At 33.7% G+C, this 9634-nt stretch overlaps 1 non-coding gene across 1 annotated transcript; it reads left to right on the forward strand.

Annotated features, from left to right (window-relative positions):
• The first annotated feature begins 8892 nt into the window (after positions 1 to 8892).
• Positions 8893 to 8999, forward strand: LOC123631098. The gene has a single exon (XR_006732974.1). It is a non-coding gene; the product is annotated as a U6 spliceosomal RNA (small nuclear RNA).
• The last annotated feature ends 635 nt before the right edge of the window (positions 9000 to 9634 follow it).

Genomic DNA, 9634 nt, shown 5'->3' on the forward strand with positions numbered 1-9634 from the left:
AGAAATAAAAGAAATGAGAAAATCTCAAAGCACTGAACAAAAAATCCAATATTAAAAAACTCCCTCTTAAATTCTTGAGAATTTGTTAGTTTGATTTTGCTACTTCATCCTGACAAATTCATATTTCTAATGTTTGAAAGTAAATATTAATCCACGAGGAAAGGTCAGAGAAGTCTGTGCTCTGGAAGTCTAAGAGCAAAGCAGGAAAGCTCATGGAAACTAATCTGCATTTTTGGCTAGTCAGATGGAGTTTTTCACAAAGGCATCTCTGTCTCAAAAGAAAAAAATAACTCTTTTGTATGAGACTTTATTTTTCTAGTGCTTTTGAATGTACTAAATCATCTTTAGTTATTTATATTGAGTTTGTAATCTTACTGACTCAGTGAAAGAGTTCAAGAAAATAAAATAGACTTAGCACAACAATGCAACTTGAATCAGCAATGAAATGAATGTGTTGTTCTGTCAAATCCCTTTGCCACAATGGCTCTGCCAATTTGTTTGAAAAATGTACAACCCTGGAGTTTCAGCACCACTTAAAGAACAAAGTGAGTATAGTGAGATACAAATCTTCTATACCATTAGTTCAACATATTTCTGCATAGCAGCTTTTCAAAAATTGGAAGCATATTTTGGCACCATGCTGTTTCAGAAAAACAACAACAAAATCTCAGAGATATATGTTTAAAGCTGTCAGTGCTTAGAAATGCTGTTTTAGTTTCTTTTGCATAGTACTTCTGCCTCATTGGCTTAGTTCTTTATCTATTATTCATCAAGATATATTAGCATGGAGTCACTAAGTAGACTTAAAGTTTGTTGAGTGTGTGTGTGTGACTCACAGAACTTTGAACAGGGTGAATAAATCAGTGCTTCTTTAAAAATTTGGTGACTGATTATAAGAAGGCAGTATCTACACCTTACAAAATTTCAGGAAGCTAAAACAACTAGAAAACAGCAATACCACCTAGGACATCATCTTCAGATTACAAAATAGGTAGCATTGGTATTTTTCTTGTTTTAACCAAGAAGAAGTCTGAAATAAGCAGTGGTGGCTTGATTAAAATTAAAATAAATAAGCGTTTAAGGTAAAATTGTCACTTGACTCACTTTTTACTGGATAACGCTGTTAGGCAATATATGATGATATTTTAATAAAATATACTTGTATAATAACAACCTGTCAATAGTATATTGTTTATTTCAAGAAATTGTACTAGCTGTTTATGTCCATACGTTCTAATTCCTGCATTAATCCCACCTGATAGGTTGTTTACCCTTGTCTTTCTGATGAGGAAATGGAGGTTCAAAGAGAGGTAAAATTCCTAACACTCCCAATTTGTTGAAAGTAACATAACTAAAAAGAAATTAAATCTTCTTGGTTTTAATAGATTATTAATATTGGAAGGAATAGTTACAACTGATACTACCAAGTTATTTTAGAACATGTATGAGAGAAACTAATGAAAAAGAAAACACTGAAGAGATAAAAAATTAAAATCCTACACACTTAATTAATAGTTAATATTGTGAACTTAGAATAAAACAAATATTTGCTTTAAATCTTGAGAGAAGAAAAACTAGAAGCATTCTCAAGAAAAATACTCTCCTTATAGTGTCCAGTAATAAAAAGTTCTCAAGTATTTGAGGTAATATTTGGTTGTAGAATATTTGATATTAAATATTATATAATGTGAGGCTACTAATTAAATTATTTTTGGAGTGTGAATTATTTTTAAATGTTGAAATCACAAACACATAAGCATGTTTGTTGGTGATTATAGTGAAATTGTCTCAAATTGAGATGCTGCTATTTATATGAAATATAAAATATATTTCGGAACAGCTTCATGAACATCAGTGAGTCATCCATAAGTACGAAATGTCCTATTTCCTTAAGTACTAAGTTTGACAGTTGATATCTCTGACGTTTCACTTTGACACTTCTTGTTTTATTTTTATTGTGAAGATACAGCCTCATTCTTTCAAACTCATGGTTTGTTTTTTGGTTATCTTTCAAAATTTTTTTAGAGCAATTTTTGTGAAACCATGGATAAGTCAAAAATTCTTGTTATTTTCAAACATGAGTTCTATCATAGAACCAATACTGTGCAGACAGTTTGAAATATCAATGAACTGTTTGGGAAGGATGTGGAAATGCACAGTAAGTTGATGGTTTGAGAAGTTCTGGTCCGGTGATTTTAATTTTGAAAATGAACCATGTGGTCAACCTGAGACCAAGGTGGATAATGATGAGCTGACAGCTGTAGTGGAAGTGAATCCATCTCAGCCTACACATTAATTGGCAGCAAGGTTTAATGTTACTATTCCAACAATATTGGACCATTTGAAACAAATAAGAAAGGTAAAGAAGCTGGATAGATGGGTACTGCATGAATTAAAAAAACCTCAGAAGAGAAATCGTCTCAAAACTTGCTTTTCTTTGCTGTCATGACAGAGGTGAATTATTTCTATGCTGTATTGTTACATATAATGAAAAACGGATTCTTTTTGACAATTGCAAGCATTCAACATAATGGTTGAAAAAAGATGAAGTGCCGAAACACAGTCCAACAAAGCTAATGGTGTCTGTTTGGGGGTCCACTGCAGCTTCATGAAACTCAGTCAATCTATTACAGCAGATGTCTACCGCAACTGATTGTATGAAATGATGAGGATGCTTGGGATTAAGCCCCAGAGATTGGTCAATGGAGACAGGCCAATCCTCTTGCAAGGCAACACTCGACCACATGTCACAAAACGACGCTGCTCCAAACTACAGAGGCTAGACTTGGAAACTCTCTGTCATCCACCGTATTCACCAGATCTTGCATCAACTGACTACCACTTCTTCCAGGATTTGGACCACTTCTTGCAAGAAAATATATTCAATTGTTCAACAAGCTGTGGAAAATGCCTTTTGCAATTTCATCTTTACTCACTCTCCAGGCTTTTTTGCTGCTGGCATAAGCAAGCTACCATTAACATAGCAAAACTGTGTTGATAGTTTAGGTGCATACTTTGATTAGTTGTGCTGCTTCTTGTTTGAGATATAATAAACTAAACTTTTGATTTAAAATCAGACATTTCATATGTAATGACTTAATAATTTGGAAATTAAGAAAAATGTAAGAGAGTCAGGTTTAAATATACTGATTCAGTGAGAAGCCTGGTGGAACCTCAGTTGTGTAACACTGAAGAGAAGTGATTCATCCAGGGATGAGTAGGACCAGATTTAAGGTAAAATTAATGCAACAGAGAGCAGAGGTTTCAAACATGGCATGTTTGCCCAATTCTGTTTAGTTTGGAGGGATTGCACCAAAACCCCCCAGAGATAAAGGTAATCATAATGTGACAGAGGGCATATTGTCATGAGGACGTAGAATCTTGTTTCATCTAGTGTGTGGCTAAGAGAAAAAGACCCAGAAACTACTTTTAGAGAAATGGCACTGACAAAATCTAGCAAGTTTTTATAGATCCAAACTACAAATCAGGAATCCAGGTGATGCTTCACTTAGAAGAACAAAAACCTATGAGTCATCTCTTTGTAAAAGACAGTGAGCATGTGCATTCCCATGGCCACTCCTAGGCATCAGATACTGGACTTAGGATACTTAATCTGTCTGACATAATGATGACCTGCTAAGGAAACGAAGAGATCTGTTTAAAGTCTTCTTTCCCACGTAGAAGACAGTCTCAGCACAAAATGCAAAAGCAAATGTCATCTGCCCCCAAACTTCCAGAAACTGGGGTATATTTCTTCAAAAAGTTAGGGAAGCACTTACTTGAGAGGAAGCATGCCATAGAAAGATAATGATATCCATATGACAGGAGTAGTTTTCATAGACAGACTAAAGTCTTTTTGGTGCCTTTTATAACATCCAACCAAAAGAACCAGTCATCAAGAAAGGGGATGAAATTGAGATAAAAACTATAATACTTATTTCTGATGAGCATAGGACAGTGCCAGTAATGCATTTTCCATATAACAGTATATGTATTTAGCAAAGACTTATTGAACCTCCAATATATACTAAACTATATTCTAGTTTGTGGAGGAAAAAAATTAATAAACCTCAGTCAATATATCTGAAGAGTTAGCGTCATTCTCTCATGAGATTGGTAAGTAGAATTTGTCTTTTTCAGTTAAGGAAGGAAGAACAAAATTTTGGTGATTTGTTTAGATACTGTAAACTCATCCACAATTTGAACTGATTTTTTCTCAAAAAAAAACAGTAATACCAGTGTTAAACAGTGGTATATAATCTACAGCAAACTTTTCTAAGCCTTAAAATGCTGTGACATTAACATTTATAGCAGCATTATTTGTCATAGCCAAAAAGTAGAAATAATGCAAATGCTCATCCACTGATAATGGATAAATAAAATATGGTATATTCATACAATTAAATATTATTCATCAATAAAAAGTAATGCAATACTGATACATAATACAGCATGGTTGATTGTTAATAACGTTATGGTGACAGAAAACATTAAAAAAACCCTCCATATTGTATGATACCATTTATATGAAATGTACAGAGCAGACCAAGCTATAGAGACAGAAAGTAGATTAATGGTTGCCTGGGAAATGGGGGTTTATGGGGAAATGTGAGGTAACTGTTAAAAGAGGAAGGAATTTGGGGAAGGATGATGAAAATGTTCTAAAATTTATTGCGGTGATATTGGCACAACTTTGTGAATATATAATACTAAAAAACATTGAATAGTGCAACTAAATGAATAAATTGTTTGGTATGTGATTTATATCACAAGAAAGAGGTTACTACACACACACACACACACACACACACACACACTTGCACGTGGGTTCGTGCATACATTCGACTATAGACTCTCTAACTGCAGTCGTTTTTCAGTCCAAATGTCCAACTTAATAGTTGCATGACCTTGATTAAGTTATTTAACCTCCCTCTGCCTCATGCCTATTACCTGTACATTGGGCATAAAATTAGTAACTATTTTATAAAATTATTACGGACATTTAAATGAATTGATATATATAAAGAATTTACAAGAGTGCCTAGTGAATTGTCTGTTAAATATGGATTTTCTTTTTCTCTCTGCTGCTGTTACTACTTCTACCACTACTACCAGTAATATAATAATAATATTTAACATTATTATAATTATAACCATAATAAATTAATGTTTTCTTATTAATCCAATAACATTTATAATTATTCTTATAAATTATAATTATTCTTATAAATCCAGCCTTATTTATTTAATCCATAGAAAAGTTATCTCACTTGCTCTTGTTACTGTAAATACTACACATGTTCATTAAGTTGCAGCTACACTTCTACCTAGAGCCTGTCAATATTTTTTAGATTAGCTACACAAGAAATTCTTGTACTGAAACAGGCCTATACTTCATTGTGAAAAGGCTAACATCTTGTTCGATATAAAATGGTAAGTTATATTTTCTTCCTGCTAAGGCAATGCAGATTATGTGCACACCCTGCTCAATTAAAGCCAACAGTTTTGAGCTGGATAATGGCTGTCATTGAACACCAGCTCACTATGTATTTCCAAGTCTGATGGCAGACTTATAATATCAGCTTTATTGCAAGGATACAAGATAGTAACACATCTACTAGGAGATTGACTGTAACGACTTAAATTTTTTTCACATAAAATCCTCAGGATATGGTCCTTCCAAAGGGAAAAAGCAAAATCTTTAACTATTATAGCCCCTGTTCTCTTTTTTATCTTCACATTTCTGTAAGTCTTGGTTTAGGCTAAATGCATCATTAATCTTTAACATATCCACCTAAGAACACAATTAAAGTCAAACAGAATAATGAGTGGCATTACAAGGAATACAAAGTAGCACACCCAAGAATGCACTTAACTATTCCATATGCTGCATAATTACACTCACCCACTAACTCGCAGTGTCAGACCTAGAAAAAAATTAACTCTTCGATGAAGAAGAATCAGAATTTTGAAAACAAAGCCAAGGACCTGAATTTTAGCTCAAAACACGAAATCATTTTAGACCTGAACTAGACCATAGGGTTTATATTCTTGATATATTACTTTAAACCTCTTATTTTGAATTTAGAAAACATGGCTTTAGCCACAAATATGCTATTTACTAACTGAGTAACATTCAGTGAATTATTAACCTCTGGGCATCTTAGTTTCCCAAACTGTTATACATGGGATATGGATCATATTAGTGGTTCTCAATCATTGCTCTGTATCAGAAGCTCTTGGAACAGAGCCTGAGATCTACACCTAGAGATGTGTTTTCAAGTGACTATTCCATTGTGAAGTCAGAGTCAGGAACTACTACTGGGCTAAATAATATTCAAGGTCTCTCCCAGTTCTGTAAGTCTTAGGTTTCCCATCTGTGCAGACAACCTCACTCAGTTCTCAATAATATAGAATTTCCTCAGAGAAGAGTAAGTTTAAGTGGTGACTAGATAGACTTTGAAAAAACTGTTTGAAAACCCGCACTACTTTTATTTTACTTCCACAATGAAAGCAGGAAAATGAAAGATAAAATATTTGGATTATGTTACCATAACAAAACAAAAAGGCTGCAATAGAGACCAAAATCAAACCAAACCAAACCAAAATGAAGCAAAAAAACCAAGCAATCAAAAAAAACTCCAAATCTCTCATTATAGATTATAGGTTATCCTTGCTATTAGGGAAATCCAGAGAAAAACTTATAAATGAAAAAAGCAACAAGACTGAAATTATATGCTTTCTGTTACTTTTCTTTCAAATTATGTCCTCATCCTGTCTTATGTTTAAACAATTATTTTTGAACAATGTTTTTGTATTTCTGCTTCCATTTGCATCTTTCCACTAAAAATATGCCAAAGTAATCTTAGTTTACGTTTTTTACCACAACATCTATATTAATTTCTACCTGAAAGTTATTTATTCTTAAGTTTCAAAGCTCTTCATAGTTATGGTTTGGTCTTTATTCACTATATCCCAGAATGATCAGATTCTCCCATAAGAGCAAGATCATGTCTCTCACTGTCAATATTTTTTCCCAACATACCAAGTTAACTTTTTTCACTGTTGTTATTACTTTCCTTAAGACTAATGCAAACCAAATAATTTCTCCTTTTGACTAATTCAAATCACTCCAAATCTGTGTTTTTCTCTAAAATGTCTCAACCCCAACAACCACATACAAAGATATATTCAAAGTAGAATACAGGGTTCGGGAAACATTATTTTATATGTCTTCTTGATTCCACTAAACTAAATCAGTTAGGGGAAAAATCAAGGGCCCAATTTATATTCAAGAGGTATTTGTCTCAGGATTTACTCAGATTCTTTCACACTCCTCCCAGCTGTGTGACTGCAAGTAAACACAGTCCACAAGTTAGCTGGCAGTCTCCTCCTACAGCACTGTCTTCCTCTCCCTACCTGTTGCCCACACTTGCTCACCCTCACCTCCTACTCATCTAAGGAAAGGCCACCTCATTCAATATAATTTTCCCTAAATATCAATCATTTGGCACTGGAATCAACTATTTAATACATAGTTCCTTCAGATTGTCAGTGGCTCTCTTGGCCCTCCCTTTGCTTCTTGAGTTCTGTCAATATATCTTCTTGAGTTCTGTCAATATCCAGAGGCTCCAAACACCTTCATTATCAGAATTTCTACACTAGTGAATGGTATTCACCCATTATGCCCAAGTAGATAAGGGCTCTCCCCCAAACTCAGGCCTGCCAGGTGATCAAGGATGTCTTATCTTCAGCAGAATATAAAACTTTAGGTTTCAGAATGTGGATTTTTGCTTTAATTTGAATGACTTCTTTTTCCTGGAAACACATTTCAATTTCTTACTTGGCAAAGGGCTCTTCTCTCTCCATGAGACAGCAGAAAAATAACACAACTGCCTGTAAGCAGCACTTTGCCCATGCTGTTTAAACACCCTCAGACTCCATAAGTATTGATTTGCTTAGCTAATACTTTAAGGAACTGTGACTTGGAAAGCTTAAATAAGCTCCCTCATGTCCCATAGTAAGTAAATTATGTGGCCAGTGATGTGGCCTTATTTCACACTAGTTGTCTATGTGTGCCAAATTTCACCTGAGAGCTTGAAACAATATGATTGATTTTGTTTTGTTTTGACTTGTTCTGTTTTTGCTCACTTTTCCCTGAAGTGAATACTTAAATTATTCTTTGGTATTGAACCTGGGAAATGTTTCCATTCACTGCTTCCCATATGATAAGAATTTTACGGGGCTCAGAATGATTTGGAGTCCTTTTTATTTCTTTTATGGAGCATTTAAGACTAGAAAAGAAAATAGGATTCATGATTGCCCGCTTCAGTATTAAATATCTTCAAAGAAGATATGCACATTAAGTTGCAATATGATACTTGTTGTCTGTGACACAGGCAATAAAGGCCCCTCTTTATTTCATCACTAAGGTTGCATTTTATTTTTTTCCCATTGACTTCACAAATATCAAGATTGTTTTAGAACACATTGTATTGAATAAGTACTTTCCTTTTAAGTTTAAAATTATCTAGACGTAAGCAAATAACAATGGTAGCTTGTTTAAATAAAAATGAGATTCCCAGTTGACAAAATGCTGTAATTCCAAACAAATGCAAAGAGTTTCCTTATTTTACACAATCTTTGCATTCTTTATTTTTTAAAAAATAAAAAAATAACATATTTTATTAAAATGATATTGAGAAATTATCCAGACCCTTATCATTGTCTGAATGTACAAAAACTCTGGAATAAGCCTATTGTAATGTTTCCTTGACTAGAGGCTTCTAAGGAATGTCTTACTACTCTAAAAATAATACTTCCTTTTTGATTAATGTATTAGGGCCTTTTATTTCATAAATATGATATCTCACTTTAAAAGATTCCTCTTCAGTGCTCAATTCAGCAGCACATATACTAAAATTGGAATGATACAGAAAAGATTAGCATTGCCCCTGCCCAAGGATGACATGCAAATTAATGAAGCATTCTATATTTTCATACATCTTATAGGCCAGAAGAGAATGGGCTATAAGGTTTCTCTTTTTCAAAGAGCTGGGGGCGGGGGGAAACACCTGCTAGTAAGGAATTCTATATGCAGCAAAATTAAGCCTCATAAATGAAGAAGAAATCAAGCTTCTCCCAGAAAAAGCAAATGCTGGGGGAGTTTGTCACCACTAGACCCTACAAGAAATGCTCAAAGGAGTCCTAAACTTGGAAGTGAAAGGACTATATTCACTATCATGAAAACACATGAAAATATAAAACTCATAAGTAAATCAATCACACAAACGAAGAAGATAGAATAAATAAGAGGCACCATTATAGAATTCCACCAAACCACAAAGATAGAGAAAAAGAAAGAAACAAAGAACTTACAAACTAGCAAGAAAACAATGAACAATATGACAGGAATGAAATCTCACATATCAATATTAAACTGGAACATGAATGAAATGCTCTACTTAAAAGAGGTAGATTGGCTCAATGAATAAGAAAACATATGTCTCTTACAAGAAACTCACCTTACTATAAAGACACATATAGACTCAAATGAAAGGGAGCAAATGTGCCATAAAAATGGAAACTAAAAGCAAGCAGGAGTAGATATTCTTATATCAGCTAAAACAGATTT

Source organism: Lemur catta, chromosome 1, assembly GCF_020740605.2.
Source record: "Lemur catta isolate mLemCat1 chromosome 1, mLemCat1.pri, whole genome shotgun sequence".
Lineage (NCBI taxonomy): Eukaryota > Metazoa > Chordata > Mammalia > Primates > Lemuridae > Lemur > Lemur catta.